We start from the raw sequence: 18,026 nt of genomic DNA, 5'->3' as shown, positions 1-18,026 counted from the left end.
GGGAAAATAGGGTCTGCATAAGCCATTCAGTAATTCAGAGTTGTCTCTCAGTGCCCATCATGTGTTTGTATAGGCTGACGATCAAGCAGTTGAGCTAAAGCAAGCAATTGTACCTAGCAGGGGCCAAATATCTTGAGACTGAGAAATTTTCTGGAATATTTTCTAAGACTATAAATAGTACAGGCAGTGGGGGGAATTAAGGAGTGAAAAATCAGTGACTTCTCAAATTCAGTTTATTTTTCTTCTGTACTTCTTATCACCTCTGTTTTTTTCTAAATACCTGCAGAATGTTGTGGTGGGTACCCAGCCTGTGGAACTGTGCAGGTGATCAGCTTTGGTTTGTGGTTAGGGATGCCTGACTTAATTAATCTATTAACTGCTAGCACAGGGTAGGAAGTCTCCAGAGAAAATGGTGATGTTGGTGATCATGTTGTTAATGGGACCTGTTTGTCATACCCTAACATTGATTAATGTACATGAACTTTAAACAGTCTTTACAGTATATTTCAAACAAACCACAATATTACCTACCTGGTTTTTGCTATGTAAGAGAGGGCCTGGTAATAACTCTCACTTAACATAAAAAAAAAAAAAAAAAAAAAAAAAAACCAAAAAAAACCACCACCCCCCCAAAAAAAAAAAAAAAAAACACAAAAAACCCAAACAAACAAACAAACCAGCCCCCACAAAACCCCGACCTGCTGTGTAATTTTCGCAGTGATGGCTGCTGGACAGGGTGAAACTGATAGGAAGTTAAAGGGTAGAATGTTGCCATGTTGCATGTTAATGCAGCAAGGCGAACTCGAGGGCAGGCTCTTCTGCCTGGTTCCTGCCATGGGAGAGGGGAAGTTTGTGTTGGCTGAAAAATTGTTGTCCCTTAATACATTGGTGAACAGTAAAATGTTTGATGTTATTGCAGTTTTGGTGGTTTTAGACTGCTGCACGGTTATTGCAGTTAAATCAACTGTGCTTAGGCTTCTGATAGCCCACGCAATTGGACAGGGTGTGCTCAAAGCCTCCAGGCAAGGGTATTGCTGGTGGTAGTTCAGATGAGTAAGAGATGGGAAAGGAGAGGGCACTTAAAATAGCGAACTAAGCCACATATGTATTATTACAAAACAACAGCATATGGGTATGACTAAAATATAGGTAGGCTGCAGCCCATGGGACAAGGGGAGGAAGGGGTTCTGTGAAGCAAAGGAGTGACTTGGGGTGGTGGGGCAGAGATGGGGCAGGGCGAGGACTGAAAAGTGCTGGCACAGCATGGTATATGATGACTAAGGAATCGTATGTTTTTGTTCAGAAGTGCTTATTCCACTGTTCTCCAGGAGATTATGCAGAACTGTTGGTCTGAAATATTAAATGTAAATCATATAAAATAGCAAACCAGTTCCATTTTTAACTTCTAGTTAAAGTTGTTCATAGGTTGACAGCTTTGCAGTGTGTGATCTGGGGCACATTTATTCAGCTCTGTTTTGTACAAACTAGCATTGTTACGGGCTCTGAGTCATCTCTTGGGGCAGGGTCTATAATCCCTTGGACTATAAATATTTCTTAAAAAATACTACAGAGCAACTGCGACTCTAATGTTTCATTAGCTCTAATCAACTGTCAGTTTAAGGGAGACACATAAGCCTCTTGTTTCAAGTTCACAGGAAACAGTGCTTGCCATTTCTCTGCAAGAGGAGGAGGGTCTCTTGTGCTGGAAGGGGGCTTGCAACAAGGAAATAGTGTGTAGTTTGTGGCCCCCACAGTCACTCTCTTATCTGAAGACATGCTGATGTCTGAATGTCCGAGATGATGGGATACAGCTTGAATCTTTTTGTTAAGACTGAATCACTGTGTTGTGTAACAGTGCTGAGGTACAGCTTAAGACAAGAGATGGAGGCAAACTCTTGGGGGTTGAGTGCTGCTTGAACCTAAAAGGGTAAGAAAAAGCATGGGGGAAGCAAATGGAGATTTTGGTAGAAAGCATCTTTTTTAGGTGCTGGTCTCCCAGTTTGTGTTCTGAAACCAGGAGACAGAGCCAGTGGTGGTCTTGTTTCTGAAGGCAGAGGTACTGACTGGGAAGCTTTGTGGTGAAGGATGACGAGGGAGAAGAGCTGGGAAAGTCAGTTAACTTGGTGACTGTCCAGCTGAATGCCTGGGACTGAGTTACCTTGGTGCTGGCTTGCCATCAGGTTTCACAACCCTCTTTGTCCTACTGGCTTTGGATGGCACGTTCTTGCTGAGATGATTCCCCGTGGGTGCCCAGTGTTTCTAGGAGTGATCGGGTGCTTACTTGCAACTGTGCTTTTGCTAGTTTTGCTAGTGCAAACTACTCATAGGCCTGGAAAAAAAGCTGTTGATGCTTGTAGTTAGCACATGACACGGTGTGGTTTAATAGTTTTAGTGTAAATGGCCCAGAGCATAAGCACAGGGGGTTTGTTATTAATTAAAACTGTTTTTAATTGAAGAATGATTTATGGATTTATGAGTGAGAGTAACAGCAGTCAAAGTTAAAAACTGCTGTGGGTGTGGGCCCATGCTGCAGGCACCACTGAGGAGCTGTTTAATACCTTTGCAGTTTTTCATGCTAAAGATGCAGAGTTTCTCTTAACTTGCTTGACTCATTAATATGACTCTGCTGATGTTGGAGATCAACTGGAAGTACCAAAGTTTAGCTCCACAGCTGGAATGCTTTATACAGCTCATTTCAAGGGAATGAGTCTGGTCTGGTGGTGGTTCTGTGTCTGATAGAGAAGACAGAAGAACTCACTCTCAAATCTTAACAGTTTGAGCCCTTTTCTGGAACAATTCCTATAGAATTAGCAAGCGTTGGATGATCCTTAATTTGAAGCATCATGATAGAGCAGTTTCCTTTAGAATCATGGAATCACAGGATGGTTTGGGTTGGAAGGGACCTTAAAGTTCATCTAGTTCCAACCCCCTTGCCAGGGGCAGGGCCCCCTTCCCTCAGCCCAGGTTGCTCCCAGCCTCGTCCAACCTGGCCCTGAACCCTTCCAGGGAGGGGGCAGCCACAGCTTCTGTGGGAAACCTGTGCTGGTGCCTCACCACCCTCACAGTAAAGAATTTCTTCCTTACATCTAATCTAAATCTAGCCTTTTTAATTTTAAAACCATTATCCCTTGTCCTATCCCTAGACTTCCTGATAGAGTCCCTCCCCATCTTCCCTGTAGCCCCCTTTAAGTGCTAGGAGGCTGCTCTGAGGTCTCCCCAGAGCCTTCTCTTCTCCAGGCTGAACACCCCTAACTCTCTCAGCCTGTTCTCACAGGGAAGGTGCTCCAGCCCCCTGATCATCTTCGTTGCCTCCTCTGGACCCATTTAAAAACACTGATCCCAATACCAACCCCTGAGGAATGCCACTTGTCACTGGTCTCCAGTCAGACATTGAGCTATTGACAGCAACTCTGAGTGTGACCATCCAGCCAATTCCTTATCCACCAAGTGGCCCATCTGTCAAACCCATGCCTCTCCAATTTAGAGACAAGGATGCTGTGCAGGATAGTGTCAAGTGCTTTGCACAAGTCCGGGTAAATGACATCAGCTGCTCTTCTCTTATCTATCAATGCTGTAACCCTGTTGTAGGTAGTCACCAAATTTGTCAGGAGTGATTTGCCTTTAGTGAAGCCTTGTTGGCTCTCGCCAATCACCTCCTTATTTTGCCTGTCTCCTACCACAGTTTCCAGGGGGATCCACTCCATGATCTTGCTGGGCACATCCGTGAGACTGGCTGACCTGTAGTTCCCCAGGTCTTCTTGTTCCTTTTTTAAAAATGGGGGTTGTTTCCCCTTTTCCATTCATCAGGAACTTCACCAGACTGCCACAACTTCTCAAATACGATGGATAGTGGCTTAGCCACTTCATCTGCAGTTCCCTCAGGACCTGCAGATGCATCTCATCAGGTCCTATGGACCTGTGCACCTTCTGGTTCCTCACATGGTCTCAAACCTGATCTTCTCCTACGGTGGACGGTTCTTCATTCTCCAAGTCCCTGCCTTTGCCTTCTGCATTTTGGGCAGTGTGGCTGGATCGTTTGCTGGTGACGACCAAGGCAAATAAATCACCGAGTACCTCAACCCTCTCCATGTCCCAGTAACCAGGTCTCCCATTTCTTTCCAGAACCCACATGTTCCCTGCTTTTTCTTCTATCACCAACATCCCTGGTCAGGTTTAATTCTGTAAGGGCTTTGGCCTTCCTAACCTGATCACTGAGTACCCAGACAGTTTCTCTGTATTCTTCCTAAGCTATCCTTCCTTACTTCCACCCTCTGTAGGTTTCCTTTTTGTGTTTGAGTTTGCCCAGGGGCTCCTTGTTCATCCGTGCAGGCCTCCTGCCATTATTATCTGACTTCTTCTTTGTTGGGATGCATCACTCCTGAGCTTGGAGGAGGTGATTCTTGAATATTAACCAGCTTTCTTGGGCCCCTCTGCCCTCCAGGTCTTTATCCCATGCTATTCCACCAAGCAGATCCCTGAAGGGCCAATGTCTGCTCTCATGAAGTCCAGGGTAGCGAGCTTGCTGTGTGCTCTCTTCACTGCCTTAAGGATCTTGAGCTCCACCATTTCATGGTCACTGCAGCCAAAGCTGTCCTTAAGCTTCACATTCCTCACCAGCCCCTCCTTGTTGGTGAGAACAAGGTACAGCGTAGCACCTCACCAAAAAAAAAAAAAAAAAAAAAAAAGAAAAAAAAAACAAAACCAAAGGTGATTCTGATGATTTGGGTGTTTAAATCGTTTTGATAGCTGTTTGTGTGTTAGGTGCCGCCAGCTGTGTTTAAATGTGGAGTGGCTATAGTTCATCATCTGCAGGCTTAGCCCAACATCCCTGAGCCTTGCTGGGTGAATTTCAAATTCTGTGCACTCCATGTTTAATAGGAGGGTCCTCTGTGTGCTTTAATGCTTAGTGGCTTCAACAGGGTTATTAGAAATAATTTTGACTAGCAGCTGTTTCACAGCTCCCAGTTTTACTAGGTGAAAACTGGATCTTTACTTGGGTTTTATATTTGAAATAAAATTATAATGGCACCTCTCTTCATGGTAATGACTGACTGATCTGTTACGTTAAGCCAGTTCCTTTATTTCTAGCTAGCATTTATTTCTCACCCATTATACTTTTGCAAGCAGCAGCAAGTTCTTCACTCTTTTTAGCACTTCTCCCTCGTTACCTCTCCTAGCTATTTGTCAAGTGCTTTCCATGGGAGCACACCATTTTCTATAGTGTGACATCTGTTGTGATCACTAGTTAAGATTACATTGAGCTTGGTAGGGAAAGATGAGGTTTTTATACCACTTGGTGGGGATTGTGCTTTCCTGACCATGAATTTTGAGAATTGTTAGTGCTGTTAGCTCTGATATTTGAGGCATGAAAACAGTAATGCCAGGGGAAAAAAGTTTCCATTTTTATAAACAATTCTTAATCAGATAGCTATTTTTCATGGGCCTTGGGAGGAGCAATTAACAACATTAAAATAATAGCATGTTTCTGTGCTGTCATATCCTTAGTAGATTCAAAACAGTTCAATTCTGCAATCAAATGTAGTTTTATTTTAGCATATTACAAAACTTAAGAACATTTAATTACACAGAGCAGCATTGTCAGTGTGATCCAGGCTGCTTTCACTTTTCTAGGTCTGAAAGAAAACTACATTGAGTCTTTTGGTAAGGAAATCTTGGCGAGCACCTGGGGGTGTGTGATGCAGCTCTACAGGAAGCCTGGCCATGCCAAAAAGCTGTGTTTGCGTTATATCAACCTATGCAAGGGATTAGTTTGGAAGCAGAGCTGAGTGGCTTGTTCTGCTTCAGGTCAGCTGTAGTCTAGCTGCATGGTCCAAATTGCAATTTGAAGGGATAAACAACTTGGGTGTTTTCTATGGACTTTGTTCAGAGAGTGAACTCTTCCACAGCAGGTAATTCTGCACAGCATCAGAACTAATTTGCTACGATTTTACTCAGTTAAAGATGGAGCAATGCAATAACATGGCTGATTACATACACACAAGTTCAGTTTGTCACATCTGTATGTGGATATAATATGTGAACTGATTGACCAGTAAAGCAGACACAGTAATTTATTTAGCCTTGTTTCCTTGCATTCTGCCAGCACAGTTTCCTTTCAGTTTAAACTCAGCAGTTTGATCAGCCTCAAAGATTACTGTACAGATTGATTGACCAGTAAGCTGAATTGCTGCAGTTGTGGAAGCCAGTGTGCTCCAGACTCCTGTGATGAATAGGTGAGGCTTTGTATCATAAAGGAAGTCCCCTTGCCTGTGATCCTGGCTTTTGCAGAATTAACAAGGGCTGGTCCCAAATCTGATCACAATATGAAATGCAGAAAATGAGGTATTGGAAGTATTTGTGCCAGGAATACTGTGATGCAGATGGATAAGATGAGTTACCCATCAGTAACAGGATGCCAACTGACTCTTCTTTTTCTCATGTGCATTCCTAGCACTGGGAAATCAGTATCATTTACCTTAACAGTCTTTGAAAAACACAATCCGTTCTTTATATTTCCCCAGGAAAAAATTGTCACTCAGTACGAATTTAAGCTACTGATTCTTTAGCCAAAAAAAGAGAGCTTTTGAATAAAACTCTGGTGTTGGTGTTGATGGATTTTCTTCCCCAGGGTATCTTGCATATTCCTTTTGTGCAAAAAAAAAAAAAAGGTTAATATGACAGAATATTATGTGTGGCAGCATCCACAGGTTCACTGTGTTGCTATGGAGTATTTAACTTTTCTACAGATCGTACCACCAAGTATGCAGATATCACTCTCTGTAGTGCCTGCCTTTTCATATACTGTCTGCTCTTCGTTGCAGCAAAACCCAAAGAACAAGATAGGATCCTGCTGCACTAGGTCTTTATGAACACACGGCTGATTCCTATCCTGAAGAAGTCACCAAGTAACTAGATAGGTTGGGTGGTTGGGAAACAAACACAGTGAACATGTCAAAGTGGAAGTAGAGAGGTGCTTAGTGTAGTTAGTACCTGGTGACTCCTGGGGTCATTGGTCCTGGCCTCTGGGCTATGTCTCCATAGAAGAAAAAATAACCCATTTTTACTGCGTGTAGATACACACAGAGAGGTAAAGGGAACTCCTTTGCTTACCAGGGCAGATCACAGGTTTAAAAATGGAGGGTGAGTGGGGGAAAGGATTAGAACTTGAATCTTTTGACCCACTACTCTGTCAGCAATATCTGCCATTCACCACCATCCATCCACAGTGATATTTTTCGGGATTGTTTCTGGTGAGATCTTGAATCAGTGGGCATAGCTTGATGTTCTCTTCAAAGGCTGTGCAGCTCACGTGGTAGCTCATGCCTCCCCTCCTTTGTCAGTTCTTCTGAGTATTCCATGAAATCCTGTTCCGGGAGATACTTGTCATTGCTCATATAGTTTTAGACTTCTCTGAGCTTCTTTCAGGCATACTTTTTCTCTGCCTGATCCTTTCCTTCCACCTCCTTCTAAAATCTTAAGTAAAAATAATTTGTAAAGGCTAGCTGAAATTTACCCACCACTGGAGGATACTGCTGCACTTGAACTGTGTGATTCTGTTATCCTTTCAATAGCGTTAGAGCTGTGCTTTTGTCCTGCTTCACACTCTAAGAGCATATCCCTTCATTTGCCCACAAGATTGAGCTGGAAATAAATTCAGTGGTCAGGGTGCAGAATATGCATTGGTGTTATCTGGGGGAAGGGTTGGCACAGGACTCTAAGAATATGACAGTAGATGATGAAGGAATTATACTTCTATTTAACTAAATATTTTTATATTTATTATAAATCATTATTTAATTCTAAAATAATTATTATATAATTCTTAAAAAATATTTACTATTATATTTAAATAAACATTTAAATAAGATAATATACAGACCTTAATTTTTCATGTATGCCTTGGGGTATGTACATATCTTAGTCTTAGCTCTAAGCAGTATATTGTTTGGGGAAGTACATTCAAGCATGACTAATCTGCATTTGTCTCCCTCTCTCAAAACATTGTGCCATTTGAAATGTTTTATTTTTCTGTATTTAAAGAATATTTTTTCATAATCCAAAAACTATTTTTCATTTTTTTCAGAACAATTGATTGAAGTGGTTTTATTAATCTTTTTATTATTTAAGTACTTCTATCTGCAATACACAATAGAGGCAAATGAATAGATTTGTTTGAGACAAGCTTGCTTTTTATCCTACAGAAACGATGACTCATGAGATACATCCAATCCTCATCTGTATTCCTCCCCCAGCTAATAAGTTAAATGTGAGTTTTGTGTTTGTATTAAAAGGCAGCCTATGCTTACCTCACCAGGGAGTTTGTTTGAACATTGAGTTCACAAGAGGAAAATTCCTTGACACAGTAAAACTGCATCTTTGGGCGTTAAGGAGCTTTGCAAAGTTTGCTCCCTAAGTGAAAAAAAACAGCATTAGATTTAATTTCTCATGTTTACAATGATCCTAGTGTGGCATGCTCGTAACTGTTCATGGCGATGCCAGAAGTTTTGTGGCTCTGATACATGAATAGACGGCAGAAGACAGAGACCTGTAATATTTTGTCTTTGGGCCTGTTAATCCTGCAGATGAAGACTATCAGGTTGTACAAGATGCTACAGTGATCTAGGATAAAAACGCTCTCTATTTTTATTCTGACTGAAACAGTCCTGCAAATGGCTGTGCTGGTGGAACTAAGAAGGGAGCAAGGAGGATGGAGATGAGTGGAGGTACTTCAAATCAGTGTTGCTGCTGAAGCCTCATGCTGTGAGAAGGCACCCTTAGCTGGAGAGACTCCCACATTAACACAGCCAAGCTTGTTTAAAGCTAAAATGAGGTATGGCCTTGCAGCTCTGCAGTGTGGATGCACCATGAGTTTTAGCTGAGAGGAAAGGAGAGGTTGATCAGTACAACTCTGCATAAATGGTAGCTGATTTCTTTGCGAAGTTGTGGATTTTGCATTTGGCTTTTCTAACTGAACATCCTTGATGGCAGATCCTGATTTAAAGCCTCCCGTGGAGGATGCCTGATAGGGGTGCACAGGAATAAGAGGCTTTTTTGGTATCTCCCAGTCCATGTCTAACAAAAGTGTTTCACACATAGGATCTGGTTTCTCTGACTCTGCTCTTCCCTCAAAGGGTGCCCAAACTCTTGAGCAAGGAGATACTTGACCTTTGTTACATAGGTGAGCCTGATGCTGATTATGTTTATTTATAAAGATTTGATTCTTTTATGACGTAAACACCTAGAACAGAGTCGAGCTCCTGAATTGGTTTTGCCTAGGTGCCGATTGGTGTCTGGCTGTAGGCAGTGCATGAAGCTGAAACACTGACATGTGTGTGAATTCTCAGTCTGGACGGGTGTTTTGCCCTCTCTTTGCCATTGTTAATTATTCAGCAGCTTCATAAAAGCAAGCCCTGTTTTTCCAAGTACTCCTTTTTTGTGAAATCTGTGCAGGTAAAGCAAAAGGAGAAGCTTTGCAGAAAGAAATCCACATTCTGAACATCAGGGTTTTTTCCTGTTTGGTCTCTGCACACTTAATACTGCCTTGCAAGTGTTGGAATGACTGGTACTTGACTAAGAAAAGACTGCGGAGATGATTGACTTTCCAGAAACAATAAATACTCTACGTGTAACTATCTGCTCCCTTCACCAATTCCCAGAGTGTGAGGAACTGGCTGTAATTACAGAGGCTGCAAAGTGGACATGTCCATACCCTCCATCAGCCAGAGCTACAGGCTTCTTTCATGAACTTCAGCACTCAAACTGACCTAAGTGCAAGACAGATGGGGGTTTTTTTGAGTGGATTCCCCTTAGCTGGTATCGACAGCTTCCCTTAATTTTAATTTCATCAGTGATCTATTGGTTTGATGTAATCCTGTGCATGGGCTGAATGTAATACATCATTCCAAACTTAAGAGCACAAGGTAAACATATTCCCAACGCAAAAAGCAATCTATGTGACTTCCAAACCCTCCCTTATGCTAAAACTAATTTAGAAGTATACTATAATGAAGGTAGTATCTGTGTGCCAAAAGAATCTCATTTCACAGAAAAGTAACTTATGCGGTGCATATTTGGCAGTTTGATGGTGTTCCATATAACATGATATTAGTTTCCTCATTCATCTGATCATTAAGCAAGATCATCTTTACAAAGTGAGGGGCTGTTTAAATGCTTAAGGGAGTGAACATATTTATTATGAACTGATAATCCTTGTAACTTGTTACATTAAAATATAAATGGATTAGAGTATAGTCTGATGAAAAGCATGACAGTGGTTACTAAAGCGCAGAAAAAAAAAATGTGCTAGAACCCTAAATAGTGTAATAATCCTCTAAGGGGAAATTGCACCCTCATTGATTTATAGTGGCATTGTGATTGTGACTTTGTTTTAGTCCAACTTTGAGTCAGTGCCTCCATGAAAATCTCATGACTTGCCTTCCAAAATGACATCAAAGATGAAAGGAGAAAAACAGTCTTGACAAAACCAGGTCACTACGTCGACGAGCAGAGTAGGCTGAGCAGCTCTGCTTCCTAAATCAAAGCCTCGCTGCAGGAGCATTGCTGCACTCCCATTAGTGTGTCACAAGTGCTGTCCTCAGCAGTGAGGGACCAAAAAGTGTCACAACAGCAGATAAAGGGCTGAAGGGTTCGGCCAAAGCCTGGTGCCTCTCTTCTACAGAGCACTGCTGTCTTGAGATGAGGAGGTGGAGGGGCTCAAGGCATCCCTTTGTGGGGAATGTCCTGGTTCAAGCTGTGCTTTGTTGCCAGCCCCTGCGCAAGTTAGGAGTGAGGTGGAATAGTGATTCCTTTGTGTCTAAATCAAGCAAAAATCCCAGCAAGGGAACTGAGGTGTTCTGCTAGCCCTATGCTTCCAGAAAAGCAAGGGTGCTTTTGTAGTCTTGACTAAGAACTCCCAGAGCTGGGAGAGACTAAGGATATTCTAAAGCATACACATCTCTGATGTCTGTGAACCAGGAGAAAAATGTACAGGCCTGGAGCCCATCCCAGTCTGCCTACAGATGAAGGAGCTGTCAAGAAACAATCATCTCTTCTTGCCACCATTCCTGTGTATTCCCAGAAGAGCTGTTCATCAAGGGACAGAGAGGGGGGTTTGAGTACACACGCACAGGGCCACGCAAGCTGCTGTGGAATTGCCATGTGGGCAAAATAACTCCTTCATGCACAATTCTGCTGTCTGTTACGGTGGAGTGGGAGCGAGAGGGCATTAATGAAAAAGACTGCTCCCGGATCCCATGCAACAGTGTCCTCCAGCCATTATTGTAAAGGCCCATTTATATTTATTGTATACAGCAAAAACTTAACAAGGTAATTATGTAGCTGGCTGGGACAGGTAATTAATATCTAGTACAACATACTGCAACATACTACTTCTTTTACATGTGTTTTGTGCAAAGTGGGAGTGCTGAGGTGTGCTAGTTCTACTAGTTTGCTATTGTTTAGTGAAGAGAGTGAAAAAACCTACCAGGAAGAAGGAAATGAGTTTTCTATCTTTCAGGGTTTTAATTAAGTAGCAATTGCAAAGTGCCAGGGCTTCTCCTGGGACACATGTACTAAGCAAGTGATTTGCGGAGGTGAAGGAACCTGTATGCAAAAGGGTCATACAGGTGTCTCTGTTCAAGAACAGCATCAGTTCTTGCCAACAAGCCTGTCTCTCTGTGTTGCTTATTTACTTAATGAAGACCTGTGTCTTTGACTATATGGGTGCAAGGCCAGAGTTTTGGTGCTACCACATGAATAGCAGTAACAGCACCTGGTCTTCTGCAGGCTTCGCTGAAGCCATCCAACAGCACGCGTAGCAGATGCTAAATGGAAGCCACATGGCACAAGCTTTGCTCTTTCTATAGGACACCTCAGGCAAGATTTACCGAAAGCAAAGACCTAGTCTGGGGTTTGAAATGTCACGCTACACAATCTGTCTCCTAATGCAGCTGCTACCAAGCACTGAAAGCTGGAGTCTGCTCCTGCTCGTGTGATCCGGTGTTCCCCAGGCTGCACCTCCTTGGCAGGCACATCCCCAGCTTCTAGCACAAGTAGCTACCGGGGGGGTTCAGGTCAGCTGCCTCTCCTCAAGGCGTCCTCCTGAAGCACTGCCACCGCTGCAGGGGCACGGGGAGGAGCAGTCACCTGGGTGTACGTGGGGTCCGTGTCCCAGGGCTGTTGTGCCTGTACAAAGCAAAGGCCGAGCACAAGCTGACATCTGCCCTGACCCAACAGGTCATTCGAGGGGTAAACTCAGGGAGGGAAAGAAAAACTTACTTTAATAATATTAGAAAGACCTGCCTTGATTTCAAGGGAGTTAGTATCTCAGTGCAAAATAAATTACTTCTATCACCTTGGGCTTTTCTGGGTAGGATTTTGAGCAGAGCAAGCTAATAATGATTCTAGTTCACTGGGATTTTAAATGGCATTCTTGCTTCTTGGAATAAACAGAAGGTGATAGCATAGTATGTGGGAGGTCTTTAATCTTGCCTTCTAGATTTACATTTTTGTAGGATTATAAATATTTTTTTTTAAGCTTTTTATTTCATCTTGAGCACTGGCAGAGGCAAGCAGGTAACTAAAGGTACACACAGAGCATTTTAATGTGGCTTTTTCCTGAAATCATCTGAGCAGACAACCCCCCTCCAACCACAGCCCTACCCTCCCATCTGCATTTCATAAGGGTATTATCACTGTAATTAATAGGAGTTGTATAACAGTACCTAATTAAACTCTGATCATATAGTGTAAATTTAACTTGATTATGGTTAGCCTCAATGAACTCTGCAGGAGAATAATCCTGGTGATTCACTCAGCACAGAAAGCAACAGCACCAGTTCTGCAGAGGACCAAAATATTAGTGGACTGAAATGCTCTGTGCTCCAAAACCCTATGAGGTAGGGCCATGTACTGATGGTAATACTGATGTCGATGAGGGGATTGTGCTGCAACCGGAGCCTCCCTGTTTCCAAATTTGTTAAAAGCCACTGGGATGCCAGCAGACTCCTGTAGTGCAGATCTTAAAATCACTGAATAAGGAGTCTGAGAGGATTATGGCTTACATAAGGGTTTTATGACTGTCCTAAAGCTACAGCCCCTATGCGTTTGTGGGCTGTGTACTGTGTCTGCCAATGGTTGATGGACACCAGGACCTTCTGAATGACTGCAAGCCATGTTTTGTTTAAAATGAAATTTGAAACATAATCTCTTATGAAAGGCGGTGGGCTTTTGTCTGTGGGAACAGAGAAAAGGCAATAATGTTATTTATTTATCTTGATTTCTGCAGACTAAAATGCTGTGTTCTTTACTTCTGCCCAGTACGGTAAAGAATGTTTCCACTTTTCTTTGCTAAAATACCAAATAAGCCTTTGGTAAAATAATCTTTTTTTTTTTTTTTTCTGTATCTAGTCCAGAAGTACAGGGCATGGGGTTTGTCCAGTCTTTCACTGAGCACATCTGTTTGTTTGCCGCTAATAATAGTTTAATCAATGGGGCTAATTCCTGCATATTCTCCATCTGACAGTAGCCCAGAAGATCCAGATGACAGGAGAAAAAGGTCTTTTGTACGAGTCCCTTTTTTTTTAATTTTTTTCTTAATTAAGAGCAAACAGAAAGTTTTACTCTTGTTTGCATGAATGGTCACATCAAACAGTACAGGAAAATCTAGGCCAAGCTGCTTTCAGCAGGCTAAGGAACATTATACCATGGCACCACGTCCTTTCATAGTAGCAATGCCTCTTAATAAACGTCAGGCACCTTTTGAACGTTCTTTGATACCGTTAGCTTTGCCTATCACGAGTACCCTGAAGCCCACCTTGCCCCTCCCTCGCTCCCCGTGGGGCAGCTGCTGTTAGGGGATGTGTCCGTGTGGGATGGGAAGGAGAGGGACACGCGCCGGGAAGCGCGGCCGGTGCATCCTCGCTGCCTGCGGAAACGGTGCCGGTTACATAACACCCTCGCTGGGTAACGAGGTAAAACTCTGTCAACTCTTCTGCAGGAGGTTTCAGAGGTTTCGGGGCTGCTGGCTGGCTAAAGGGTAAGTCAGGAATATGTTTCTCAGGGCAGGGGGTGTGGGGGACGCACACACATGTGTCAGCGTGTGCGGTGCTGAAAAGGGGCTCCAAAATTACAGGCTGAGATGTAGGTGCAGGCGATGGTACCTCAAGCAAGCACAGCCACTCTGCACAGTTAGCATGTTGCCTGGAACAGATCATTTTAGGATATTGCTGCTTTGCGAAACGGCTCTGTAACTTGTTTGTACTGTTTTTCTGGTTTCCTCTACTGTGTCTGAAACACAATTAAGAATATGCTGTGCTCAAGCCACGATGGCTTTCCCTTAATAGTGATAATAACGCTTTTGGAGGGAAGGCTGTGCTCAGGCAGTGAAATGCTTTACATCTAATGATAGGAAGATGTTGGCACTATTCAGAATGTAACTTGCTGGGGCTTTGCTGTTGTTTTTGCACTTGAAGAGTTGTGCCTGTTTGCAGCTCAGCTGATATATTTGCTTGTCCGAGTTAAAATGTTCATGTTGACTGGTGAGTGCATGCTGGATGACTGTGTCCACGAGTGCCAGATATCCATGTCTGTTTTGATTTAAAACTGGAGCTATAGGTCTGGGCGTGCTTATCACTGTCACAGAAGAGCTACTCCTATGCGTAGTGCACTAGTAGAGCTACTGTCAAATGTGCATCTCCGAGCAGAAAGCAATCTCAGTTTGCAGCAAGATGAACAACAAAGAGAATGCTTGAGATTTTTGGGGTTATGCTCCGGGGGTTTTGCTTGCTCCACAAGTGCTGTATGTGCTTAAAGTATGTGGGAGTTACTGGTGAAACTGATGGTTCCCTTACAGAAACACAAGGGCTGCAGAGAGGGGCTGTACATCCACAGCCCAGTTAACTGTAAGCTCAGAAGATTCAAACAGCAAGAAACAGAGCCCAAATGAACCTAAATAAACAAGGGGATCTGAATTATTCACAAACAGAAATGTTTGTTCCTGAACGGTCAGGTGCCTAAATCCGGAGCAGCCTCAGGCTGTGGGACTAGCAATGCGAGGGTGAGCGTTGTCCTAAAATGAACTGTGCAACAGAAAAATCACTCGGTATTAGATACAAGCTCATATTCTCCTGGGACTGTGAATCTCTTGTGCTCAATTTTTATGCTTTTCTTTTTTTTTGTTATCATCTAAAAGGTATTTGGTGCCACAATTCCTGTCACTTTGGGTTTTGCATTTGTTCCTGCAATATTTAGCTGAAATAGCAGGTTGTCAGGGCCCACACCCTCTTTCATCTATCTTCTCCTTCTCTCACCGCACCTGGATCTGGTAGTCCCATAGACCTGGCTGGTTATGTGGCCCTTGTGTGAGGAGATGTGTGGTTTGTTGCAGAAGTTTTGCAGGGAGCAGCTCCCTGACATTTTGTACGCCCACCTCGGGCACCCCAGAAGGGGTGCGACAGGGCCGGCTGGGGCTGGTGGCCGTGGTGTCCAAGACTTGGGCCTTGGGAAGGGAAATGAGCTAATGAAATCCCACCTTGGTGGCAAGCATGGCATATAATCATCTTTGTGACAGTTGATGTGGCATCTCTGTGCTGCAGAAACACCTCGTTGCTTCAGGAAAGATCATCAGTTGCCCGCTATAAGTGGGTGCAACTAATAAAAAACATTATATGTGAAGACCGCAGGCAGATTGAGGCAGGAGCTGTTTCTTACTACAAGCTGTGTGGTGCAGTAAAGATCATTTCATGACTAGCCTATAAGCATGACCCTGTCTGGGGTCTGCGCCCACTCTGGGTTATGTCCTGGGGAGGACAGTGGTCAGGTGGTAATTACAATACCAGATGGTAAGGGGTAATTCATACTTTTTATTACTCTGAGCATGCTTCTGAGATCACAGCTGTGGGTTTCTGTGGTGCTCCAAGAAGGAGGGAGGAAGGGCAAGAAGGAGACATGCATGTGGCACAATGGGTCTGTTAAAACCCAACTTTGAGGTCCTTTCTGAATCCTGCTGGGCTCATTCCCTGGGCCAAAAACAGATCAAAGATTTGAAAATACGATTAGTATTTAGATACAGAGATCTCTTGCTGGCCAGTTCCCAGCTGATGCCAGCCAGAGGCAAACAGGAGATGGATTGACCTGCAGGTTGTCTGCTGTCAAAGTGCAAGAGGTTTACTGGAGCACGTCTGTGTCCCAGTAACAGCTGCCTGTGGACAGAACTGGACAAAATGGAAGGAGCAGTTCAGATGACCAGAGCCCTGAGCAGGCACACACTGATGCCTGGTGAGAGCTTACAGCATGGCACTGAACTGCAAGTCAGCTGGGATTGTTGCCTTTTTTCCCCTCAGGCAAGAACTGAGCCTGATTTGGGTGGGGGTTTTTTTGTTTGATTTTTAAATTTTTTAATCCAAACAAGAACAAAACTAAAACATGGTCTGTTTCTGGTCCCGGATAGTGGTCCAACTGTAAAACTGGTATCTGTTAGACCTGTTCCCCAGCAGGCCTCCCAGGACCCAAAGCACAGTGCCATACTGTGCTCTCCTGTCCATCCTCTCCCTCCCTCTCCTCTGCTGTGTCACCCATCGCTCATGCCAGATGTAGGAATTGGAAGCAGTGGACAATATTGAGACTTCAAGTGGTGCTGTACCCTGGCAAGGGGAAAGGAGATACTTGGCGATAGGCTGTCTCTGTTTCATCCACTTTAGTTTTCTCAGTGTAAGCTGGTTTCAGCTGGTTGGAAGCTAATGAGCCAGTTTGGTCCTGGGCTTAAAACTGAACCAGAACAGCTTCAGTCACACCAGGGCTGAAAATCTCAGCTTCAGTCTACCAGGCTCCTTACTTCTGGGGTAGATTGCAGTTGAATTGAAGCAGCACAGGACTGGCTAGGAAAAAAAGACTGCTAGATGCACATAATTAGTCATAAAAATCATTATAATAATTGGAAGTGATGGGCAGCCTTGCTGGAAATTTAAACGTAGATGCCAAGAGTTAACCACACGTCAAAGACTATGCTCCACTGCCTCCTTGAGGTAATTTCTGTCTTGCTGGGCAGGAAGATGGGCAGAAACTGCTGCATTCCCTTTCTAGGAGAAACAAGTTAGTCCTGTGTGCATCAGCAATGCAACAGAACTGCAAAGACAGCTATGGAGTCTGTCCTTCCGATGCTGCGAGCCCCCAAGCACTGGGTGAATAATTGAGCACAGGTAGAAGGCCATATGTAACCATAGGTATAGAAATATCACATAGCTGCCTAGTGTTTCATACGTGGCCACTACGGTGTTGGTGGCTTTGTAACCTTTGCAGTCCCATAGCTGAGCCTGCAGGGTCCCTGTTGCCACCTGCAGATGATGAGCCTTGCCCTATATATCAAGCAGATTTCTCTCTGTGCGCATGCTTGTGCTTAATTACCATTATGAAATGTTAATAAAAAATTTAAAATGCCATTACAATGTGGTGCAGAGCTGGGATTTGCAATTCAGCTGCAAGTCTCCTGTTGGTGAAGCTGCCCCGAGATTATCTGAACTCTGCTGTTGGATGGTTGTTCCCCTCTATGAACCGCTCTTTGAGCAGGCTGACACTGCTCACGTTGGTTGTCACTGACTTGCCTGGATATGACCGTGTCAGCACTTTTCCTGAGTCTTTCCTATGGTGGAAATTTAGCCTGGTTAAAACTTCTACCAGCCAGATGCCTCAGCAAGAGCCGTGCTAGGCATGCTTTGCCTAAGGAATAACTTGCTTCTTGGAGGAGAGTTATTTTGATGTAGACAAGGGTCATTAGGACTGCTTTGACTTCCTGATGTTAGTATGCATTCTAAGACCCCATGGAGAGAACATAATGCCACTGAACTTCTCTCTCCCTGATGCTGTGCTGCCTCTGAGAGAGCAGAGGCAGGGTGCTGTGTTACGCTGTGGGGCTGAATGTTGAGCATCTTTGCATCTGTTAGTTGATAGCCATCCTACCAAAGATACCTGCAGGTAGTTTCCTTTGCTTCCTTCAAAATATCAGGCAGAGAGATGCCCAGAGGAGCGACTTT

The 18,026-nt window shown here is 43.7% G+C and overlaps 1 protein-coding gene across 3 annotated transcripts in view; it reads left to right on the top strand.

The window, feature by feature from the left end:
• The first annotated feature begins 13,881 nt into the window (after positions 1 to 13,881).
• The window catches only part of PASD1 (PAS domain containing repressor 1), a 108,598-nt gene continuing 104,453 nt past the window's right edge, over positions 13,882 to 18,026 (top strand). The window contains exon 1 of one of the 3 annotated variants that reach the window (XM_032996099.2): positions 13,882 to 13,970. The gene's annotated coding sequence lies outside the window, so the exon portion shown is untranslated. Of the gene's footprint in view, positions 14,036 to 18,026 lie in introns of all 3 variants that reach the window. The other 2 variants (XM_032996101.2, XM_032996098.2) reach the window with 2 other exon arrangements.

This window comes from Tyto alba, unplaced genomic scaffold (assembly GCF_018691265.1).
Source record: "Tyto alba isolate M040663 unplaced genomic scaffold, T.alba_DEE_v4.0 Super-Scaffold_5, whole genome shotgun sequence".
In the NCBI taxonomy this organism is placed as follows: domain Eukaryota; kingdom Metazoa; phylum Chordata; class Aves; order Strigiformes; family Tytonidae; genus Tyto; species Tyto alba.
The sequence above is the reverse complement of the archived record's forward strand: the minus strand, read 5'-3'. Positions and strand labels throughout refer to the sequence as shown.